The sequence below is a fragment of the Camelus bactrianus genome, chromosome 11 (genome assembly GCF_048773025.1).
Source record: "Camelus bactrianus isolate YW-2024 breed Bactrian camel chromosome 11, ASM4877302v1, whole genome shotgun sequence".
Lineage (NCBI taxonomy): Eukaryota > Metazoa > Chordata > Mammalia > Artiodactyla > Camelidae > Camelus > Camelus bactrianus.
The window spans coordinates 52235584-52261717 of record NC_133549.1 but is presented as its reverse complement, the minus strand read 5'-3'; the positions used below and the strand labels follow the sequence as shown (position 1 = coordinate 52261717).

The 26134-nt window shown below is 39.5% G+C and overlaps 1 protein-coding gene across 3 annotated transcripts in view; it reads right to left on the bottom strand.

Annotated features, from left to right (window-relative positions):
• The window catches only part of PRKG1 (protein kinase cGMP-dependent 1), a 1107715-nt gene that overhangs the window by 723760 nt on the left and 357821 nt on the right, over positions 1-26134 (bottom strand). Inside the window, exon 1 of one of the 3 annotated variants that reach the window (XM_074374027.1) lies at positions 13571-13589. The exons of the other annotated variants lie outside the window; for them this stretch is intronic. The gene's annotated coding sequence lies outside the window, so the exon portion shown is untranslated. Of the gene's footprint in view, positions 1-13570; positions 13590-26134 lie in introns of those variants that run through there. 3 annotated transcript variants of the gene reach the window in all.

Genomic DNA, 26134 nt, shown 5'->3' with positions numbered 1-26134 from the left:
TCATCGTCCATGCCACCTGCATCTGACAGCAGCATTTCTCTCTCTCTCTCACTCGCTCCTCTCTCTCTCAACAGTTTTACTGAGGTATACTTCACACACCATACAATCTACCCATTTGTCCAACTTATATTTAGTAAACGTATAGAGTTACGCAACCATCACTACAATCCAATTTAAGACCATCTCCATCACAGAAGATCCCTCATGCCCACTGCAGTCAATCCCACGCCCAGCTCCAGACAACCACCGATCTGCTCTCCTGTCTGGATTTCTCTTTTCTGGACAGTGCATATAAATGGAATCATCTGTTGAGCTTAAGCAAGACATTTCAAGTTGACTAACTTTGGTGGTCACACTGGAAAAAAAAGGCTCCTAATGAATTCTTAAAAGGAACAGAGGAACTGAGAACACACTAACCTCAATTCAGCTTTCATATTTGGATATAATAGCGCTGTCACATTCTGGGTGTGAGCCTCGGAGCTGAGACACCATGTAAGAAACTTGAAAAAGAAGAGCCAACTAAACACAAGGCAAACTAAAGAAAATAAATAATAAAAATTACAGCAGAAATTAATAAAATATTTTCAAGTAATAGAAAAATCAATGAAATTAAAGGGTGGTTCTTTTTTTTAAAAAAAAAAAAAGTCAACAAAACTGACAAACTTTGTCTAGACTGACCAAGAGAAAAAGAGGAGACTCAATACCTAAACCTGGAATGAGGGAGAGGCCATCTCCATCACCCCCTATCAAAGTTAAAAGATTGTAATGAATACTATGAAAAGCTAAATGCTAACAAATTAGAGAAATAAGATGAGCTGGACAAATTTTTAGAAGAACAATTATTAAAACTGACTCAAGAAAAATGGAAAACCTAAATGGATACATTTCAAGTACGGAAATTGAATTATTTATTAAAAGTCTTCCCCCACCTCTTTTTTCATAACTTCATCAGGAACTGGTTAAGCCGTAAGTGGTCTTAAAGTTCAGCTTTCCACAAAGCTAAGCTTTTGCAGACAAACAAGAAACCTGACCTGGGAATAAAGTTAAAGAGCTAAAAGCCCTTTAGAATGAGGTGCTTTTGAGACTCTCTGAGATTGCCAAGGTCAGAGGTATTTCTGAGTTGCCTCAGTTAGTAAGAATTCGCTGCAAGTTTTCAGGAAGGTAAGGAACAAGGGTGATGCTGAGCAGCTGCACAATGACGTGTGGAGAACAGAATGCTCTTTGGGATGCAACAGGAGTTCCAGCACTCAGAGCAGCTCTCTAACTCAGAATCAGCTTTACAAGTCTCCCTCTCAAGCAAGTTGTTCACTGCCCTCTACTTAAGTGCATGTGCCCTTAGCTTCGCTCCGTCTCTGCCTTTACGGTGCCCTGTCCATCAGCTAATGGCACTTGATTCGTATTTGTTCTACTCCATGGATTCCATTAACTCATGAATTTCACTGGCTCATGACCTCTTTACTGTTTTCCTTTTTATGTCTCTCTCATTCTTTCCCACCTGGTGTTTGTGACACTCTTCATTGCTCCACATCCAAGCTCCACAAAAAAAAAGAGGATCTGATGGAATTCTATATTTATAGTACAGTGTTCCTCAAAATCTAACGTGCATAGTAATCAACCTAGAATCTTGGTAAAATGAATTTTTTTTTGATTCAGAAAGTCTGGGGCGGGGCTGCAGATTCTCCTAGGTGATCCTGGTGCTGCTGGTACACAGATCACGCTTTCACAAGCCAGACTCTAGTCAGTACCCAGAACAGGATTCAGTTCCCAGGTGGAGTTCTTGCAACAGTGCCTCGGAATCCAGAGACCAGACTTTAACTGGTGGCTTTTGCATCACAGGTTAGTCCTCAATTAGTCTAGACCACAGGATTATGTGGTACAAAGCATGGTATTTTATATTTTAAAAAATGGCTCTAGACATGCAAACATTCTATACAATCTGTCCAGTACAAATAAATGTTGGTGTTTTGCTGAACGGTTCTTTTTTTATCTTTGCTGATCAAGGTGGGTGACTCACCTTGGCACTTAACTAAGAGGGCTCTTGGCCAGGTCTCTGCAAAATCACCACTTACAAGGAAAGCACAGGGTTAGCCTTTGCTCAGCTGGCACTATTGAGCTGTGAGTTTTGCCTTCTCTCTCCCAGCTCCTATTCTCTCTTTCTCTCTTGCTATTTGTTTTCACTTTGGAACTAGATACCTAATGAAAACAATTACAGATCCTCAAATTAATTTATTCTTGGGGATAACAGCTGTGGGGAAATAAGTGGACAGCAGTATTCTGAAACCCACAGGACCTGACGATGTAGGAAACAGGAACAGAGAAGCATATATTCTAAGTGGGATTTAAAAAAACAATCGCAAAACAGGCAAACTTTAAGATGAGGAAAGGCACAGAGAAATGAAAGGGAAGAATAACAAAAGTAAGAGAGAAATGTTGAGAAAAAGGGCCACCTGCTTGCCCTATTTATTCCCCAGCCCATTATCTATAAGTCCATATATGGATAAATCCCCTGTATTTTTATACCTGCACAGAATGAGAATATGTGGAAACAAAACAAATCTCCCCCAAACCAGAATATAATAAGGATGGTAATCATGCATATGAAAGCTTCTCATATGTTTTCTTTGTCTTTTAGAAATGGAAATGAATTCAGAGTATTTCATACCTACTTTGTCTATTTAATTGGAGATCAGGTCTATACAATTTTAAATTGATTTATATAGACTACCTTGTATACTATTCAAGACCTACTCACTGTAAGGATAGTGCCATCTCTGTCCATCTATTTATCTTTGTATCCATCACCATCGTCTATAATGCCCTTTCATCTTTTAATTAAGTTAGTGAGGGACAGTCCATGATGAGCCCAACACTGTACCACTACATACAGAAAGGACTCATTCATTTCTATGTCCTTGGTGTCTGGAGCAGTGCTTGGCTTCTACACATGTACCCCTAACCCCATGTGGATCTAAGTCCTCTGAGCCTTTTCTATAAAACAAGGCGCCGATACAAGATGTTCTGTAAGGTCCCTTCCTCATTACATTTAAGATGCAAATTTAGCCTGAAAGTTTAAAGAAAGTTGAGGATGGCCTATTTAAGCACCATGAGCAAACACGGGCAGCTGAAGTGTCACTTCTGCTCACATACAGCAGCAAGACAGAAAGAGTGTTTCAACCAAGGATAAGGATTTCCTCAGAAACCTCAAAGCCAGAAACATATATCCCATGTATGTCCCGTGATCAGCAGGCATTCGGCTGGCATGTTTTCTTTGGAATCTGTAAAGTATTTGAAGCTGTGCTGAGCTGGGCAGAAGCTGAAGCTAGCCAAGGCCTGGTTCTGATCACTTACAGCTACTTCCCAATCTGCTGTCACCCTCCCAGGTTCTAATGAACCCTAAGTCAGGCCTGCCCGCTGTGGCTTCCGGAAGGGGCGGAGGCAGCAACACCTCTGTTAAATCAGTCTCCTAGCTAGTGAATGAAAATATTGTTGCTGGAGTGCTCTTATCAACTAGAACAACGAAAGAAAACCTCCCCTCCAAGTTCCCTGGATTTGTTCTAAGACAACATTAATCTCATTCGGACAAATGAAAAGATGTGCAATAACAGAGTTGTATTTTTAATGGATAACAGTGCTTACATGGAGGAAACAACACCGATTGCAGGGCTGTGTGGGGGTTTTCTTTACAACTGGACCAATTTAAATAAGCATAATCTGTGAGGGTGATGACTGGATACCTGTAAGAGGTTGGATTTCAGGGTATTCCTGAAGAGATTATGATAAAGAGCAAAGTAAAATCATACACAGTCTTTCGGAATATGATTACAAACTTGATACATAGTTCTGAAAGTTAAAAAAAGATAAGAAAATCATATGTGCAATATAATCTTTCCAAAATCACAAGTTCTGTATCATCCAACAAAAGGTTGGTTTCATAATTGATGTCAGGACAAATGTTGGATGAATTACGGAAGGAAAGTATTCTATTCAGAAATTTTAAAATATAACTAGAATAGTAAAGAATCGACCAGGAAAATCATCTTAAAAATTCATATCCACATTCCTTACAGTAATCTTCGTTTGAATTGTCATAGAACAAAGCATCAGGGAAAAATCTCTCTGAAGTATTTGGAGAGAGAATTAATCCTTCACTTTGCCAGACACATTCATTTGCTACTGTGACTAGTCTCATATATAAAAACAGAAAAGCAATATAATGTCATTTTAAAGCACTCTTGAAATCTAAACATATTAAAATAGATCTATTCAGAGAAACACGTGAGTTTTTCACCGCTTATTAGTGGCAGTAGGATCATATGAAGGGGTGTTTAAATGTTCCATTTAACAATTTTAAATAAGTTATTCTTATTTAAAGCCTTGTGGAAGATGACAAACAGTGCCCATGTAGCAATATACTGTAAACATAACCTCATGGATCTAATGAATGCCGCCCTCCAAAGCACTCTTGACAGAGGACAGTTATTTTTAGGCATCAGTTAAAATCATTTTAACCTACAGACCCATTAAGATACTACCTATACATTTTTAAAAGCTAAGAAATCCTTGAATAGATTTTTCTTCTATTTTTGTCTTGGGAAAACACTAGAAAGGTATAGTGTCTGAAAGATATATAATTCACAAACAAGATACAATTATAAAATATGTATAGGAAAGCATAACATGAATACATATATGTGTCATATGTGTGCATTTATAAATAAAATGAATGATGCTAGAATGATCAAAAGAGAATGGACTCAACTCTGGTTGAGATCTGGTTATGCAAACTCTGGCAAATAACATTGCTTCTCTAGGCTTCCAACTTTCCAATGCTAAAATAAAGAGAAGACTGGCTATGCTTCATCTAAGGTTATTTCCGACAATACAATGCCATGGTGTCAAATATCTTCAGTCTGATATTTCAAACCAGGTACCATAATGATATCAAAAGAAGAAGACTGTAATATTTCTGGAAAGCACAGGCTCAAGACAAATGCAGCATGGAAATATTGTAGATGACACAGCTCCACATGGAGCCAACATAATACGGTCGTATAATTTAATATGATGACCACAGTTCAATTTCTGCCCTATTTTTACCCTGAGTGAAGCCACTGTAGATTTATTTCTAGAATCTGCTTTTGGCCAACACATTGTAAATCAAAAATAATTACAGAATATTAAATATTCCAATGGCCTCTGTGAACTATGTCCTAAGAAATTCTTCTAAGCCCTCCAGAGAAATCCTCAGGAGAGCTGGAATAATGGGGAGCTTATTATTGCCCTGGTCGTTATGATGCGGATGTGGCTTTATTCACATTACTCATTATTGTTATTGGTATTCATGTATATCAATATGCTGGGACTTTTAAAGGGAATATTTTTTTCAAAAGTGAAAGAACAAATTCAGTCCACTTGAATTACTAAAGTAAATGAAGACCGCTAGAAATCTTCATAGTGAACAGAAAATTTTGTGGGAAGATATCTCGAGATAAAAATCATCAGAATGAACCGGAAATAGGAAAACGGAGATGGGATGAATGCCTATTTGTGGAAAAAGGTCAGAACAAGGAAGACAAAGAGTTGTGAGGGAAGCAAATATCTCCTGTCCAACATTACTAGAGAAAGAGGAAGAGTAAAATTTGCATTCAGTTTGAAACTCTGTTGTTATTGTTATGAGATGGAGATTCCATAATTACTACTACACAGCCTAGAGAGTCAGACATGCCAACTATGGAGAAGGGCTTCTATGCCAATCAAACCAGCATCACTTTGGAGAACCTATTCTTCATGTGGAGAGAAGCAAGATGATACACACGGCCTTTGACAAAAGAGCCACAGCTCCACTTGAAAAGGCGTGTGGAGAGTTATTCTTTCTTCCCTGTGATCCTTGATTAATTTACTCGTCAAGTCAATACTGTTTGGTTTCTATGCTGAACAGGCACATTCGTGTTTTTAGAGTTAGCTTCTAAAATCCTTTTTCAGAAAAAAAAAAAAAACTGTTTCACTAGAGATGAAGTATTTGTACACTTTGTGAAATATCTTTACTTTCCAATCACTTTCCATCAAACCTGAAGCAGTGCCTGAAGAATTCCTTCAAGTAAATTCTAGCCTTGACCAGTCTGGATCAAAGAGAAAGGTGACCATGACGTTAGGATGCTTCCACTAGGTGGCAGCAGCAGGCACGCGTGTGGCCCTGGAAAGGCCAGGTCACTAGGGGTTTTTAAAATAACTGAAAAAGAAGGGCAGGGGAGTTTCAGCAGCAGAATCTCAGGCAGATGCCTGGAAATCGACTAGATTAAACATGAAAAAGGACAGAATCAAGCGACTAGAAGCAAGAAACAAGCACCGCAAATTGTGCTGTTAGGGCTGCTGAAGCTGGAGCTGACAGAATATGCGAGGAGTCCCCCAAATCTGGCCAGATTCACTGTCCCCTTCCTAGCAGAGCTGTCTCCATCCTGGAACTTACTCAGGAGGACTTCTCTGGGATGCTGGGGAGCAGAGTGGATGGGGCAGCAGGTGGTCCATCAAAGCATGTGAGTGTCGGCGCTGGCACAGCTTTTCTCTCCCTATGTGCTACCCACTGAGCCCAATGCCCAGGGCCCAGGCCAGCTGTGGCACCCCACAGACTCCTCTTCCCCAGAGGGACCTCACATGCAGTCCTTTCCTAACTGCAGAGACCCAGTGATCTCTCATCCAAACCACAGCACTCCGGCGCATGAAACTGGTGCTATTAATCATCTCACCAGAACATCAAATACAGCCCAGGTTGTTTGGGCAAATGGAGATGTACGGCCACCTAGTTCCTGACTCTTTCCTTCATGAGAATGTTTCAAGTCCTCAGAGCCCTGGTACGTAGATGAACTGAACTTGCCTTTTTATTTCCTCCATTCAAGAGTGCCGGCATAGAGTAAACAAACTCAATAATGAATTTGCAGAGAGATGAATAATAGTGGCTGATGTTGTGTTAGATTACTCAGAGGACACTGAATCCATTTACAAATTAGGGAAACTCAGATTCAGAGAGGTTTGGTGTCAATATCAATACAGCAGGAAGTGGCAGAACCAGACTGAAGCTCAGCTCCTAACTCCTGTCCAAGTGGTTTTCCACATCAGTGTTTCAATGGGGATCCTAAAATGATCAGGCAATGCAAGCCAAACTCACTTTCCAACACTTCTGCCAGGTCCGAATCAAGGATTTAAAGGGGAAAAAAAGAAAGAACAGCATTACAAACCATCCATCCATGAGAAGACATACAGCATGCCTCTGTGAACAGGGACGCAAAGGCAAGTGCTTGCAGGAGGCCGGCAGGCGACAGAAATGGGGAAAGCAGCTGGCTGGATGGGGAGACCTGGAAACCGTGTGCTCAGTCCAAAAGGCGCAGAACGCATGACTGCCGCAGATAACAACCAGGTGAAGTGCAGAGGAGCTAGAAATACGTGTTTTAATGAGATCTCCTCATGTTTCCAGGCAGAAGAAAAATTGCAAAACCCTATGTAAGCCAAATCATTTTATCTGTGATTCATCTTTGATCTATCTGTGGGGTTGCTGTGGTTCTCAGCTCCTAGATGATACCTCTGGATAATTCAATTTTACTGGTTTAGGGGTATGGATGAGAAACAAGATTTTTACAAACTCCCCAGGTGATCTAATCTACAGCCAAAGCTGGACTTCACAGTTTGAAGCACAGCCATCATCAGCAGAGCGTCAAATGGGAATTAGAAACGCAGAATCTGGGATCGCACCAAATTCAGCTGAATCTATGAGATTCTACTGAATGAGAGACTTCATTTTAAGCAGACTCCCGGGTATTGATAATTTTAATCATTTTCACTTGTAAACAGCCAAAGCCAATGCCAGACCTAAATGCTACTTCTTCTCTGTTCCTCACCCTGCCCCCCATCCAAATGCAGCCCTACTTTCCCGGAGGGCAGAACTGTTCTCCTGTGCTTTTGTTTGGTAACAGTTTTGCTCTTGGATCTGGGTATCAAGAAGAAATAAGTTCATCTTAGAAGTTGGTGTATCTAAACATGTGTTCTTTTCTTGGATAGAGCAGAGCCTTAATTATGCTTCTATTGTAAACACATCTTGTTTCTATTGTAAACACATCTTGGGTGACTCCCCAAGACTATGGCTGCCCCCAAAATAATATTCTTGGCTCTCTCTCCAAACAAGAACCCAATGAATCTTGAATCTAACCTTTGGTTTCTTTTATTCTACATCACTGAATTTATCATATATGTCTTTACCTGTCACATGTCTCTAACATAAACGTCACTGCACAGTTCCTTATAGGACATAGTCTCTAAGTTTAAAAAATGTCTCCCCTGCACAACAGAGAGAACTTAGCCTTCCTTTGCCACCTGACATTCCCAGCTTCATTAAAAATTCTTAGAATGCTCTCGTTTCCTTTTAGGAAAACCTCATCTCCATTCATCTGTTTCTCCAGAGAAAAAAACTGATTAGTCCGAATCCCGTGCAAAGTAGTCAATAAATGTTGAAATACAATAATAATAATGACCAGAAAGCTTTCTGCTCTTCCTTTCCCATGCAGGTTGCCATGGTTACCACTAAAATCTTGTTTTGTTTCACCGGCCCTTCAATTCTTTTACATAAGAGTCCTCCGGGTTTACTGCTCCCCTGCCCCCTCCCCCATCACTTCCTTGAGCATCAGTGTCTGTCGCTGATATAACACACCTGTGCTGTGTACTTCTGACTATTTCAATTTGAAACAAAGGGCATTATTTCTCACGAAACTTTAAGAGCCAAATTATATGAACGAGTTTAAAGGACAGAAAAATGAGAATCCTGCGATCAAAACCCCAACACTCTACTTTTCCAACTGGGTCAAATTGCAAAATGATGTGAAAAAAATAGAATTTTTATAACTAAAAATGTAATTTTTATAACTGGTTTCCAGACAAATCAAAAGGCTCCTTCTTTAGAAGAAATGCTTGTGTAAGGCATCTTCGAATACTGAAAAACATTACTTTCATCACCAAAACAATCTAAAGGAACTCCTGCTCTCTGTAGAGTGTCTCTGCGACCCTAAACAGTAGTGTTTCCTGTAATGCATGCACGGAAATTTTCCTTGGTTTGTTACTCGGGTGTTAGCCTACCTGGAGGCTGGGCTTCTACCTTTCAGTCCCCTGGAAGACCTACTGGTGTTCCCTAAAATAGTCACTGCATTAGTAACTGTGTCTGCCAGGTTCAAAAGCCCTCCACACTAGTTTTCTCTAAAGTTGCAGCTTGGTGACACATTTGAAAGTTGCAACTATATCCAAGTGTTAAAATATTTCTTGCTGCTTTCAGCAGCCTCATTCATCACACAGCAATAGCTATTGGCTATTTTCTCATTCAATTCCTGCATCAGTCCAGCTCAGAGACTTGGTTGACCAGCTGACAGCTCATCTTTGCTAATTCCATTTTGTAACGTAACATCAGATGACGGGGTTTCCAAGAACTAGATATGGCGTCTTCAGTCCTTTGCTTCACTAACCCGCTATGATCCTCTGGCTTGCTTTGTCATTTCATCATCTTAATGACAGCACTGGTGGATTTTAGACTTAAAATACCTGGTCACTAATTGTCTCATGCACCTTCTACCCAGAGTTTCATATTAGCAGATAATCATACGTTGCCTCTAACAAGCTGTGTGTCCCTCATTATGTTATTAAACCTTCCATGTTATTTTGTATTCATTATCTGTAAAACAAAGTGGCTGAATGAACAAATGACCTTAAGGTCCCTTCCAGTGAAGAGATGGCAGGAACACTAGATTCAGGTGAGAAGCTTTTGTGATCAACTCCACATTTATGAGTGTAATGAAGTAGGATACTCTGGTTGAGATTTTCCCAAACGGGGAAAAACACCACTTGGGAATATGTGAAATGATAGACATGATTGTAGGTGGGACATGAACACACTTTTTTCCCCAGTAATTATGTTTTTTTTTTTTAACTTCTATTAGGATAACTGATATTGGTTCTGTTTATGATAGAAATAAATTTATTTAAACAAAACAGGCTTAAAAGTAAAATCTATAAGAAAAAGTAGTAGATAAATAATGATACGTTACTTAAGAATGTGGAGGAGAATGACTGATGTCTGGGAAGCAATGCAGGGGTGATTCTCAAGGAGCAAACTGGGGTCAAGTTTACCAGTTTCTTCCAAGTGGCACTATTTATTGAAATTCTAAAAAATAGACCTGTCTTTTTAGAACTTGTTAGCGCTGTATCTTTTTGAAGTGTTCCTCATTGGAAGCCTGAATTCTGAAAATCAGATCCTTTCTCAAAGCCATTCTTTGAATTCTGAGGAGTTCTGACCTTCTTTAAAGCCATGGCCAAAGAATTGGTAAGGGCAGAGGCCTAGGGTCACGGCTAGAAGGGCAGCAAACTGACGTGACCTCCTTTATCCCAGCAAGAACCATCCGTCGCCCCTGCCTTCTTATGTCATCACAGATTCTTTGGAGCCCTCATGAGCCTGGTACCGCTGTAATTCCTTTACTCACATTATCTCAAGTTTCCTTTTAACAATCTTGTAAGGTAGGTATTTTATCCCCATTTTATGCAGAACAAGAGTAAGCACTGTGTTTGAAGCTGGTTGAGAGAGGGTTAAAGTCTAGAGCTCTGTAACTGCAAGCCAAGGCACTACTTTGGACCTTTTATAATGGATGTTTTTGAGAGAAATCTAATTGTTTCTGATCAAGATCCGGAAGTTTCAACTATATTTGGCAAGTACTTCAATTGTTGTAATTGTTAGGTACTATATTCCTCTCTAAAGTAGGTGACAAAATACTGCTATTACCAAACAAAAAAAGGGGATTACTTTAAACGATCCTGAGTTTTCATCCTAATTTTTGCTGTGATAAAGCTTCAAATGAGTTAATTCTAGGGACTTGGCTATCAACTGAATTATTTGATTAGAAAGCCAATTTTTTCCCCCTGAAATTGCTTCATTCTTCAGCCATTTAATTCACAACATGGGAAGCTTACTCACAAGTATAGAGTTTTTACTGAATTTTTAAAGGTTTAGCTCACTTTATGCATAATACAATCATTTCCTGATCTCATTTTACAACAATAGTTTAGGTAATCATTCTTAATCAACTCTGAGGGGAGCAAACCCTGCATGTGCATGTGTGTATGTACACACGCCTGCACACACCACACACACACACACACACACACACACACACACACAGGCAGTTCTAACTTAGGCTGCTAATAATCTAACTTCCTCCAAAAGCAAAGAACCTTCTGGGTTACTATGTGATCCACTAATCCTTCTCCTGAGCATATACCCAGAGAAATATACAATTCAAAAAGATACTTGCACCCTAATGTTCACAGCAGCACTATTTGTAATAGCCAAGACATGGAAACAACCTACATGTCCATCAGCAGATGACTGGATAAAGAAGATGTGGTATATAAATACAATGGAATACTACTCAGACATAAAAAAGAATAAAATAATGCCACTTGCAGCAACCTGGATGGACCTGGAGATCATCATTCTAAATGAAGTGGGCCAGAAAGAGAAAGAAAAATGCCATGTGATATCACTTATATGTGGAATCTAAAAAAAAAGGACACAAATGAACTATGTATTATTTATAACTTAGACAACTGATTTCTTGAATATGTGTAAGCACGTTTTTGACTGTCCTTTGTGATTGGATTACTGCATTCTGTTGCTTCTTATTTTGTGGTTGGCTTTATTCCTTTGATAACTATGTAAATTTCAAAAGCTAAAGCTCTAAGCTGTTTTTAGAAACACTGAACAGTACATATATAAATTTTTTTAAATGTGCAGTATATTGTAGATATGTATTTACCTGCAATATATTGTATATGTGCAGTCAAACTGTAACAATTCTACCTAATAAAACTGAAAAATGAAGAAAAAAAAAAAGAGATCCCTGACCCTTCCACAATGTGAGGATAAAAGGAAGAGTCAGCAGTCTGCACCCTGGAAGAGGCACCTCACGAGAATCTGACCATGCTGGCACCCTCGTCTTGGATTTCCAGCCTCCAGAATTCTGAGCAAGAAATGCTTGCTGTTTATTTGCTAAAAAAAAAAGAACCTACTGGGTAGAATATTAAGATGAATATGGGGCCTGGGCCCTGTGGTCCTGAAACAATGGAATTGGGACTAATAAACAAGAAGGTGGGCAATCTCTCTTGGGGTAATTTTGGTTTGGCCGTTAGTGTTGGGAAAGATTTCTTCTGCATCTTTGGCCACTCCTGTATCCTCTGATTTCCTAGGGCTTTGTTCCAAATGTCCCAAGAGAAGTTGGCTGTTAGATAAGTTGGGATCAACATCGCCCTTTTGCGAGCCTGGGAAACCTTACAAAAGACTCGTAAGTCCTCTCAGTGGAGAGTTCTCCCATCCCAGGCGATGCATTATTATACCCACATCTACATTATATATATAACATCTATTATGTGACCATATATGCAAAGTTCTTAACGTTGGCCTGGCACACACGACATATTCAGTAAATCTATGCTATTACTGAGAGACAGTATAGTGACAAGGGGACAGCCTCTGGGGTCAGACTACATGAACTGTTTATCAAGCTGGCGATGGGACCTTGGCCAAGTCAGCTAACTTCTCTGTGCCTCGTCTATAAAATGAGAATAGTTGTAAATGTGATTTCTCATAAGGTTATTGCGTTCACAGATGTGAAACCCTTAAAATAATGTCTACCATTTCGAGAGTACTCAAAAGAACGTGAGCTGTTGTTAATTAGTATAATTCAGAATGCTAATTAAATCTTGATATTATTCAAATAATTAGACTACTTTCATCCCTAAGGTTTCTCTGCTCAAGGAGTTAAAATTTTAGATATTTAAAAACCAAATAAAAATTATTGAAAAGAATTATGTAGTGTGAATGCAGAACCATAATATTGTTTTTAAGAAATCCCAAAAGGCTGTTGTAAATCGCAAGAATAAAATCATCCAGTTCGCTCGCTGTATTTTATAGTAAATCTCAAGAAGGTACCCATTTTGATATCAACAAGAATGTTAACAGACATTCGAGGGGCATAAAACTGACTTCTGTAATCACATGATTTATGTATTGGGCATCATATTACTACAAGTGACTAAACAGATCTAGAGAAAGTTATACTAGTCACTCCAACATTCCCTGCAAACGACTCCAGTTCTGAACTGTTTTATTTTCATAGCTCGTCACACACCTCCTTGAAAGCATAACTTATGTCTCAGCTGACAGAAAAGTTCAGCCTGAAATATTACCTATTTATTTATGCTATTTATTCCACAGCACAGAAGAGTGAGAAACAAAGGCCACCTGGTCGAGATGACAAGTCCAGCAAGAGTTACTTCTGCCTCTCTTCAGAAGCCGTCCTTGTAGCACCCCCTTTCATCCTCTTTGACCTCCCCACCATTCTTATCATCACCACATCAGTTCAACATTTGCCACATGTCTATTGTTTGCTGGAGAAGGAAACAGGTGAGTACGATGGCTAAGCGACGGCTGGCAGTGACGGGGCACCAGGCTGTAGCGACCAGGGTCCGTGATGGGCACCCCCCCCCTTACCTGGAGTCCTCACGAAGCTTGGAAGCATGGCTGTTGATGGCCCCTTTTTCAAAGAAGGGGATCAAAGCTCCGAAGTTCAAACAGTTTGTTCGTGGTCACGCAGTGACGACCTGTCACGGTGAAGATTCACCAATGAGTCTGTGCCTCTCGTGACAGGTCTCTGCCACACCACCTCTGCTGGAAGCCCCTTAGTGGGAAGCTTTCAGTCTTCAGCTTATCAAGCTAACGAAAGTCAGCAGAGAAAAGTTAATGAAGGAAATACGCCAAAGTTGACACTGAGTACTTTTAAGTTTGTAGAAAAACGAGCGTACTTTCTTCACTCCCGTTTCTCAAATTTTTTATAATGAGCATTTGCTCTTTTAATAATTATTTTAATAATGTGAACAACACAACTTTAGAATAATTAAATGTTAAAAACAAGAGAAGCTATTTCTTGGAGAAAGTGTTTTCTAACAAAGGCTTAAGTCATTACTCTTCCTATTCATGTTTGTGTTTATTTTGGGAACTCAAAGATTTTAAAAAGAAACCAACAGACCAAAAAATCCAAACAAACAAAACGAAACATTAACCAAGAGCCCCTCAAAATCCAAAAAAAAAAAAAAAAAAAAAGCATTGGTTTAGTGTGAAATGGTAAATAATAGGTTTCTCATTTTGGATAAGAAACAATCTTAGCACTTCTCATACTGCTCAGCCAACCATCTTGATCTGAATGAAAATTAAGTCTCAAAAATACCCCTTTTCTAACTCTCTAACCTCTGTAAAGCCTGGATTCAGCCTTGCCTCGTTGAGTAAGCCACCGACTGAGTAACAGCTGGACCACATCTTCACTGGGTGGTGCCTCCTTATCCCAGGCTCACCCCTTCTCCTGCCCATCCTTCCCTGTACACCCGACAAAGGATCCTCATGAATGGGACAGGATGGTCTACATGCACGTTAGAACCAGCCCTGGGGAGTGGGGACCCTGAGTCCTTCCTCCTCATTCCCCACCTCACGGTCATTTCTCAGCAAAGAAACTGGATGCAAGTTCCCTTCGAGCCACAGCATTTAATTTCCCCATAAACTGAATCTGTGCCCTAAAACTTAGGATCATTTTGGACAGCTGATCTTTGGAACAAGCTTGCTTAAAATATGAATAGATAGTTTGAAGGCCTGTACTTTTATCTTTCTCTTTCCCTGGGGTCCTACTGACATTTTTTTCCTGAAGAATGTTTCTCTCATTTGTTCTGATTCTCTCATTCTCTCTCTCTCCTATTTAATCAGCCTGGTCCCTTGGATAATAAATGTTTCATAGTAAGTTTAACCTGGTAGAGCCCTTAGAAGGGAACATTTCATATTGTGATGAAAGATAAAAGAAATACTGTCGATTTAATTATACATCATTCACAGCTTCTAGTATCAGATTGATAATATAGTTTTTCTCTTTGCTAATATGGGATAATAAGCTAATTTCAAATCAAAACTAAACATTATACTTTATGTTTTATATATATATATATATATGTATGTATTTTTTTACTTCCACCTTCCCTCCTCTTATTATTCCCATCTCACACAGGCACATGCACACGCGCACACGCCCATGCACACACGACACAGCACAAGCACATCGCAAAGGCAATTGGTAGAAACATGACTCTAGCATTTGGAATTTTTCCTTAAGTCTTCTGTCCTTATTTATTTCAAATATATATAGAGTTCCTTTCTTCTCACTGTTATTTTAAAAATTGGTTAAACTCTAAAAATATTCAGTTATCCAGCATCCCAAATTAACTTGTGAATTGACCACACTGTGCTTCTCAGAGCTGAAAGTCACTAAGAAAATATGTGTACATGTTATGTATCAAGAAAGCTTAAGAAATAAACGTGTAGCAGTGAAATGTTTATTTAAAAAAAATGTTTCAACCGTTTTTTAAATCCAAAGCCTAATTTCCTTGTTTCCATAAAGCAGATTACCAGACCTGTTTTAATACTATGTGGGTTAAGTAAAATAACCCATCTGAACATGTCATTACATTGATTTCTCGGCATATTTTACTTGATAAGTATTAGCAGAGTATGAATCTACTGTTGCACATGGTGAAATCAGTATTGCCATAGAAATATATAAAAAAGGAAGGGTCTCAGGTTAAAAAAGTAAACCTGCAAGATGCTTAGTTTTTGCCAAGATGTTTAGTAGTTAACACAATAGGTTCCTTTCAAAACCCCTTCTTCCTCCATCTAGAGAATTCTGGGTCTGTAGGACAACTAAATTGGTTTTTCCTAAGTGGGTTCAGTTAGAAACAGGTTTCCAACTAAATCCATCTCCAGTGGGTTAATTAATTCTGCTCTGGAATCATCCTGCCTGGGTATCATCTGCTGGTGGCATGACCTAGTGCAGCAATGAGGAAGACCGCATGCTACGGAGAAGAAAAATTAGAAGTCCTGGTGGACCTGCACATCTCCTCTACACCTAGGGCAGGGTCTCCTTCCCCAAGAAAGAGGAGAGGAACAATGTGTAAGCTCATGAGTGAGCATGGAGAGGAACAGCTGTTAACAACAAGTTGATTTCATTGGTTGAGTTCAGTAGCAGCAGGTGGGGGTGCCTGGAGTTGCTGTGAGCAGCGGTGACTGCCCACCAGGGTGGTTAACACCATTAAGACAATTTGCAAGTGTGTCTCACTGGAGAAGCTGAGCACTGAGATCACTGCAGAGGGAGGAGGGCAGAGAAACAGAATCCTAATCTACGGGGTACTCCCTGGGCTTTAAACAGAGAAAGGAACAAACAGCAGGGTGGATGACAAAACACTGCTTGCTACCCCATCTTTATGACAGCCCCGTTGCCAGATAAGAAAACGATTCCGCCTTTCCAGGTCCCCTGTGCAGCCTTGTCTTTAGTACACAGAGCGCACTGTGGAATTCGCCATCTCCCTAAAGCTCCTGCAGACACTAGAGGAGATGAAACCCAAGTGGTTTCTAAACCCATTCTCTGTGTGCGAGGACCCAGAGGGGAGCCTCTGCGCCTTCCTGGGTAACCTTTCTTGGGAGCAAAGTTACCTAACGTCAAAGCACATGGCTAGAGCAGCAGGATAAGGCACAAGCACAGGAAACTGCTGTCTACAACAGACAAATATTTAGGTCCTAGAAAAAGGCTACATTTCCCGAATATATGTGCCAGGAGTACATGGCTAGGGATCCAATTTCCAATATGGTTGCATCCAGTTCTTAAGCCCACCTGGTTTGCATGTCTCGAACAGCCTGTGTGTATAAGAGAAGGAATGACATTCACGGCGTGGAGAACCTTTTGTGGATGGATTTTAGTCGTAGCTGTCTCTGCATTCACTGAACCAGAGGTGTTTGCCTGGAGTTGTTTGAAAATGTAAGTGTACGGCTGCTTTCAAATGAAAGTAACTCCTTAAAAAGCTGTAAAAGTTTTTCTCGAAAAGAGAAGGCCTCCTAGAACTCCGCTGTCACCTTCTCCAGGATGGAGCCTTCAGTGAAATGTCAGAAGTTTGGCACCGCTCTTTAGAATGACGGACGAATGGCACAACGTTCTCCAAATGCCCTCTGTTTAATGAAGACAAATTTACAGAACACTATAATTTCCCTAAATGTAAATAAGACATGCCTGTTTTCTTACCGTTTTGGAAGACTTCTTCATCGACATTAGTGTTTGCTCATAACTGTTACTAGAAGTCAGTGAGTACTGTGTGATTTCTTTTCCCCCATCACTACTTAAAAAGAAAACGAAGGCTTATAAAGCCCTGGGCTTACCATTTTCTACAGCACAAAGAATGGTCCCCTGTTCACTATTTATTTCCTAAACTGGTTTCGGTTACACAGGTCTGAAGGTGAGAAGGGCAAAGCGGCAAGAGAGACATCTGCTCTCCACGGCCAGAATCGTGCTCTTGGCATCAACACAGTCTCATCCGCCGTGGTCCCTGCAGGTGTTTGAAAAGGGCATGAGGAGAACACCATTTTTAGAGCCTCTACAGTAAGCCAGGTACGTGTAATCAACATGATCACGTTAGGAGACAGGACATAGAAGGATTAAGCCAGTTGTTCAAGCTCTCAGGACACAGAGGTGTTGGAAATGTGGGTTTAAACCAAAGCAAGCGTGTTTAATTTTAAATATCAAATTATTACCATATTGACTTTTTCGTTCACAGGACAACCTTCTGTCCTTCGTACTACAACTTAGGCAATCTAGATTCCGACTTCAGTCCCAAATTAGGTTTGACACATTGACTCAATCCAGCTAGGTATGTTTTCTGACATTGGCAGCAAGGAATTTTTTGGCTTCTATGACATAAAACTTGTAGGTTCATGTGTTTTCATCTATTGTTTCTTGTGTCTACAAGGTTTATGAATATAAATGTGCATACCAAGATATAAAGTCCTCCCATTTGTTCAAATATTAATTTAAAGGAAGCTCTTCATATCCTGAGATCTGTTAAGCACATAACCACTTTCCTTAAACACAATGGCTTTAACTACCTGAAATACTGCAGGTGCAGATTTGAGAAAGTGTTAGCTACGTCATATTCTCTTACAGAGCCGTTCTCGATGGTCCCAAACATTTGTTTGGCCTTCTTGACTGCAATAGCACATGCACTAATGTTTTCTAGAGAGCAGTAAATTATTCAGACAACACTGAAATTCAACAATATGTTAGGTATCAGGGCAAAGAATGTTCAAAGCTTTAAAAACGGGAGCAGTGTTAACAGGGGATAAAGAAACCAAATAGCCTCTTAGGCAGTAACATTGATTTAAAAGGCCAGGTTACTTTGAAAATATTTAAGCTAAAAGAGGATCATTCTTCCTTTCATAATTTGCTACTTTATAATCATTAAAACTCTAATACATGAGATAAAAGCACACAGATTACCAAAACTGAGGGCTGGAAAGAAATGCAACAGTTTATCTAGATCAACTAAATCATCCCATACTCGTACCTCCTTTCCTATTTCATTGCCCAGCGTTCTGTTTAAAGATCTTGTTGGTAGGAGATCACGCTCTTGGGAAACAGCACAACAGCTGCTCAAACAGAAGAACTTACAAGTAAAGGAGACCCAGGTTCAAATCCTGGCTCTATCACTTAAGTGGATTCTTTCGAAAGTTATGAAACCTCTTTGAGCCTTATCTTTAGGAGAATATGCTTATTTCATCTGGGTGTTGTGAGAAAGTAAATGAATTCATTGATGTCTTACACAGATTAAATTCTCAAAAAATGTCAAATGTGATCTTCCAAATATATATGGATGTTTTCGACACCTCTGTGGGACATCTTAGTTCCCTACAAAAGTACATTTTAGATTTCTTCAGCATCTCCAGATGCAGCTTTAAACCTGGAAATTAAGTATGTCAGAAAAAGAGACAGTAAAGTTGCCATGTGTTGCTTACCTGCCATATTCCTTTTTGCCAAATGCTTAACTTTGCAACTCATTCTGGTGGCTTAATTACAAAGGTGAGCCCTGACATCCATCACTCGGAAGAGGTCTTGTCCAAACAAGAGTAGAAGTGGCTTCTTTCTGCATGGGTTATCAATCAGGAAATCTGATTTCAATCCAAGCAGATGTGTCAAATACAGACCTTAGGTCTGTATTTGGTTTACAGTGCTTTTTTTTTTTTTTAATTTTCTTTCTAGTTTCTAGGATGCACTAGTCCATTGCCAGTTATTTCTTTGTGTGCAGTAGTAGCTTTGCCCTTCGACCACTAAGGAAAACCCACCATACAGTAATCTGGTAACCTTGTGAGATGTGCGGCAGACAATGATTAGATCCTCTTTCATAAGCATCTTCTCTTTGGAGGTTAGCCAGGTTTCCCTAAAATAGAGTAGCCCTTGCAAACTGCCATCAAGGAAGCAATATTCTGAGCCATCTCCCCAAAAAGTAATTCCCACCACTAATAAGGCATTTTTCTAGCTTTCTTTCTTTCTTTTTTTAAGTTGAAGTATAGTCAGTATACAATGTGTCAATTTCTGGTGTACAGCACAATGTTTAGTCAGACACATACATACATATATTTGTTTATTCTTTCTCATTATAGATTATTACAAGATATTGAATATAGTTCCCTGTACTATAGAGAAGAAACTTATTGTTTATCTATTTTATATGTAGTAGTTAATATTCATAATTTTTTTTAAATAGAAGTACTGAGGGTTGAACCCAGGACCTCATGTATGCTAAGCACATGCTCTACCACTGAGCTATACCCTCCCCCTCTTCAGCTTTCTTTTAAGAGTAAAAATCACCTACACTTTCTAGGCCAGAGTTTCCAGCCACTGGGGCTCTGTGAATGGGTGAGAGCTGTGCCCAGTATCGATTTTTCAGTCCTTGTCACCACCAGGGGAGGCCTCGTGTACAGCACTGACACAGTCAATGTAGAAAACATTCTCTGCCTGAGTCATGACATGAGAAACACTGAGAAACACGGCAGATCCTAGTCTACGCTTCCTTAGATACCAGAAGAAAAGTCCAGTCTCCTGAGCAGTGACTCGCTGTGGACACTTCTAGGGCAGAAGGCAATTGTAACATCCCCTTTTCTCCCTTGTTTTCTACAGTGGGAAATGTGTAACTTCTATACAATTGGCTGATCTTTATTATGCACCATATATTTGAAAGCTTTATTCTGGAGAGAGTGGATTTTGTCTGTCTTCCAATATCTAGAAACTGATTGTCTAATTAATGATTTATGAATAGCAATATTATAAGAAAACTATGATAAGGAATATGTAGGTTCATGTACACACTCATTTAACTGTGAACTGTTCTCTTTCAAATACTAAGGAGGAGGATGAAAAATAAGCATAAACGTTAATGAACATGTCAGTGTTAGCTATATTTGTATTGTTCTTATTTCATTTTCTCCATAGTACTTACATCATTTCATAGCTTACAAAAGAGTGGACCTCTTAAAATTATGGGAACACAAAACAAAAAAGGCACGAGGGAATCAAAGTAGATGCACAGAGAAGCAATATTTTTGTACAAGGAAACAGTGCACAAAACTCATTTTTGGCACACCGAGGTTAAGTAGGTGTGTAGAAATTATATTGCAAAATAAAAAAGCAGCCAGTGACTCAAGAAGGATAAAACTCTATTACCATACAGAAAGAAAACCTTCTAGTGTTCCTATTTTTGTGTTTAAAGCATAATGAAAAGACACTTCCTGATCCCTTTTATAAACTCTTAATTGTGGAGGGAAGGGGATATTTGACAAAAGAGGGTGTCGACTGACTCAGAAGGGTTCATTGTGCTTTTCAATACTGCCTTCTTTAAATGAAGGATAAGGTGAAAATTAAACCACCAAGGAAGTGAACTGTTTTTTTAAAAAAAAGACTTTTTAAAGGAATTTTTTAAATGCTTAACAACCGTTTTCAAAGGGGCTGTGAGCATGGAAAAGGAAGAAATTATAAAAATGTATACCCAGCGGATTACAAGGGTTCATGTAAAATGATGTATTCTGTTTCTTTGTCTCCAAGCCGACTATAACTAAGTCAGCCTTGCAGCCTTGCTCTAAGGTTGTTCTTTTGAAGTGGTGACCACCAGCCACACGTGTCTGTTCCACACTTGATACGTGGTGAGCGTGGATCGTGCCCTAACTGTAAAAGTGTAAGACACTGATTTCAAATATATAGCATAGAACGAGTACAAAAGGACTCACTAGTAATTTTTATAATAGTAATATTTTGGCTATATTGAGTTAAATAAAACATTATTAAAAATTGACTTCACCTGTTTTTCATTTGCTTATCTTTGTGTGTTTTTTTTTTTTATTTTTACTTTTTCATTTGTTTACGAGAAAATTTTAAATTATATACCTGGCTTGCATTATACTTAGCTTAGATAGCATAATTCTAAGGGTTTTAAAATATTATTGGAACCACGGATATTTTTCCACTTGACAAAAATTGTTATGGCCTGCCCCAAACTTACCAAACTTGTCATTGGTCTCTCGATCATCTGGGCCCTTCCTTGGTGACCTTACACTTGAACCACACTGAAATTAATACCCACTCCCATCCTCACACATCTGAGGAAAGGCATGAGGAGAAAGTGGGGGCTACTAACTCACCTCTTCCTTTTCTTATTTCACACTGTTGAGAACAAGACTAGGAGGTGGGAGACACAAATGGTAGACTGGTCTGGGAAAATGTGAACTGAGAAAAAACTAAAAAGAACCAGACAGAAGGGAAAAAATCTGTGCCCCGAATTTGAATCTAAATGAAACGCACTCATTCCACCTTGCACTCTGCTCTTGATGGTCACCACAAGGATGAGCGGTTTACTGGATCACTCAGGAGTCTCCAGGAGAGACTTGAAAAATTCTCACCCTCAGTTTCTTTACCTACACATCTGGAAGTTTGTGTTCCATGAGTTATAAAATCCCTTCAAGTGTGAACTTGCATTGCCTGCTTCTGTTTCAGGGCCTTGGAAGTTATCATCACCCCCCGAGGACTCCCTTCTCTCCATTATCTGTGGGGCCAGCTCCTTCTGGCCAATTAGGTCTGAACATAATGGTTATTTCCTCAGAGAGCTCTTCCCTGACCTCCCTGTGCGGTCCTCCTGTCACTCTCTGTCACACCCTCTATTTTCTCCATAGTACTTACATCAAGCTGATTTTTCTTTGCTGGTATTCTTGTTCATTCATTCATTCATTCACACTACAAGAATAATCTTTGTGAGAGAAAGGACCTTGTCTGCCATAGTCACTGCTCTGTCCATCCCACACAGAAGAGTGCCTGCTATATACAAGGTGCTCAAGGCACATTAAGGAAATGAATAAAGGAATCAGACCTGGTTCTTCAATATAAACAACTAACAATGGCTTTGGCCGATTTAACAGAATTTATCAACCAATCAATTAATTAACTAAATTAATAATTATTAACTATTAACTAATTCATTTATTAACTAACTGGTTTAACTGAATCTATCAACTAATATAATGGCGAACAAAGGCTGGAGAACTATATTTGGAACACAGGGAGCACAGAGGGAAGCCAAGCAGCTAGAACAGAATCCCTGCAGCCCCAAATCACACCATGGACTCTGCCCCGTGAAGTCACCTCTGCCCTTGTTGGCACCCGACATTCCATGCTTTAGCTCTCCATCACTGGCTGGCATCACTGCATTTAGACACTGGTGATCCCTGAAGTTACCATTCCTATAGCTGCCCTCGGGAACTCTATGCTGCTGTTCCTTGAGCCACCACCAAAAAGAATTCTGCATTGACCTGACTTCTTTGTGTCACAAACTCCATACGTAGAATTCTGAGTTCCCGCATCTGATTGTTCAAATCTAGGTCACGTGACTCATGCCTTACCTACTAGGAAAAACGGTAATGAGACTCTAGTAATTTCTTTTTTCTCTATAAGGAAAAATGCTCTGCCTCTCATTAAGATTTATAAGGCAGGGACCTCCCCAGAGAAGGGGCTCAAATGCCAGGCAGATTCCCCCCATGAGAAATGTTCCCTATACCCTTATATGTGATTCAGGATGCATCCACTTCTTTTCCTTTGGTCAGATATATTGCTTACTGCCATATGTCCTGTGGGAAACCTCTAAATGACAAATGGCAGGCTGTATTAGGGCTCTCCAAAGAAACAGAACCAAGAGTATGTTTATATATACACACATGCTGGGAACCTGTTACTACATCCTTCAGTTCCTTAATGGGGGTACTCTCCCTTTGTGATCCTTGGCTGAATATATATAATACACACATATATACACACACATACACACACACACACACACACACACACACACATATACATATGCCTACTATTGGTTCTAGCTATATATATAAATATATATACATGTATAAAACAGTATACAGAATATATATTTACATATATTTTAAATATTTATTTTTCATCTATTTACTATACTATTATTTGTTATATTATAGTATTATTGTATATGTATTTCCTATAAGGAATTGGCTTATCCAATTATGGAGGCTGAGAAGTCCCAAGGTCTGTAATCAGTAATCTGGAGACCCAGGAGAGGCAATGGAGTAGTTCCAGTCTGAGTCTAAATGCTTACGAATCAGGAAAGCAGATGATGGAATTTCTAGACTAAAGGCTGCAGTCTCTTAAACTCAAGAAGAATCGATGTTTTGGGTAGAGTCCAAAGGTAGGAAAAGATTAATTGCTCAGCTCAAGGTAGTCAGGCAGGAGGAATTTCCTCTTACTCATGGCAGGATCAGCCTTTTTCTTCTCATCAGGCCTTTGACTGATTGGACAAGGCCCACCCACATTAGGGAGGAGCAGTCTGCTTTACCCAGCCTACTGATTCCAATGTTAATCTCATCCAAAAGCACTCTCACAGAAACATCTAGAATAATGGTTTGAACAAGTATCTGAAAATCCAATGGCCCCATCAGGTCAATATATAAAATTAACCACCACACATGCCCTTCTAGGGACAATCAACCTAGTTAGAACTCAAAGCCTGAAGCTTTGCAATGGCCATTCTTTAGCCCACTGTTGCCTAGGAAGCTACTATTATGCTCTTCAGTTTCTTAAGGAGGGTATTCTCCCTCTGTGATCCCTGGGTGAATATTTTACCTTAAAGATGTACAAAATAGACCAGAAGGACCGTGATTCAGGATAGGGAGACCTGAAAAGCTGTAGTAATTACACATCTGAAGGCTATCATTTAGGTTGATGTATCAGCTGCTGCCAACGGAATGACACAGAAACCACATGCTCGTTTGCAAACTGAAATGTGAGGTGAGCCTGAGGAAGAGACACATTCTGCCTTTTAGGAGGGACAGGGCATCTGATTCATGGCACGCCCTGCCAAGGTACAGCTGGTCGAGCCAATGGCTCCCTGCCATTTAACCCTGAGAAACAAGGAAAGGCAGTGGCAGGTTCCATAAAGGGATAAAAGGCTTATAAAAATGAGCTTGAGAACTGCTGTGAGATTAATTATATTTCCACCACCAAAATCCCATCAATATTTAAAAGCAACGAAGAAAACAATTTCCTGAGATGTTCCTTGTTTTCAGGATGGTCAAAATATGCCCTCAGAAAACAGTCAAAGGAAGTCAGAAAAAAAAGACAGTGCAAAAGAAATGAACACGAATGGAAAAGCAAATGCAGCCTCTAAACCACCAGCAAGGCAACGCTTCTAGGCAAGAGGGAGTCTTACTTGTTTAACGCAGTGTCCCAGGCAGCCAAGGGTTAGTGTTGTTGTAAAAGGTAACAACAATTCCACCTGTGCACACGTGACTTTTCAGTCATAGGCTAGTCAAGTCAAAGCTACTGTTTTTGACATTAAAAAGGCGGTGCTTATCATTGTAACCACATAGATGGTTGGACATGTTGGTCCTGAAGATCTTGTCAATATCTTGGATTTGAATTCTAGTTTCTGAGTTAAAATTTTAAAAAACTGTACACCAGAGCCAAGACTAGGATAAAATAAGTGAGGCACCCCTCTCAGGCACAAAATTAAAGGAGGCATCACAAAATTCACTAATCAAGATAATAATATTTTAATTTTTTTTAAAGTCACATCAGCAAACTCTGACTCATTCACAGTCTGGCTGCCTGTTTTTAGAAATAAAGGTTTATTGGAACCAGGTGAGTGAGACCAAGTTGGAGTCTGCTTTTACTGATCATTGTGATGTTACTGATGTTATTTATCACAGATACCTTTTGCACTGATTTTTAAATATTGCATTAAAATATTATTTATCCTGAATATTGAATTGTGGGTATGCCCCTAAATTTTGCACCCCATATATTTCACTCCAGTTCACCCCAGTCCTCTGCTACACACCCTTTTGAATCAAATGACTCCTAATGTTGTCTGGCTCAACATACCTCAATTAACCAAATTCACTGCAATGTTATAATTTGCTAAGAGAATTACACAGATTATCTATTTCCCTCTAACAGCATCTTCATGTGAATGTTATTCTCCCATTTTGCAGGTAAGCACCTGAAACTCCCTGGCCAGGATGATACAGTAAAGCCAGAATGTGGTTAATCAGGACTCAGTTCCCTGTAGTTTGATGGGATGGCCCTCAACACTAATCACCACTCAAAAATTCGACAGGTAACTGCTTTTCATGGTCCGTGGCATTGTGTTTTGATATTCTTGAGGAACTTCTTTCCTTCTAGTTGTACTGTATGTGCTGAATTAACAAAAATGGCCAAACACAACTTGCGTCCCTTTCGTGAAGAACCAGTCATGGAGGAATATTATTATCAAATACCTTCATTTGTACAGTGTAGAAGGTCTTTCTGTATATAACATAATCTAGTATGTTACACTGTTAAAATTAAAATAAAAATTCTTTAATATATACATTTGCTAGGACCTGGTCACCTGGACTCTCTAATTTGCACAATGCAGAGCACCTTGATAGTTTAGACATGAAAAATTTGAAGGAAATTTTGCAAACATACTTAGATTTGCAGTTATGAGGACCCTATTCTTTTGTAGAGCAGAGTATTTTTCCTTCATGACAGCCTCCTGACTCAAAATGTTATCTACTGTCACTTTCAACCACAATAACATCATGTCAGTCACCGTAGGGGATGTGGTCAATACCTTCAATCACATCTCA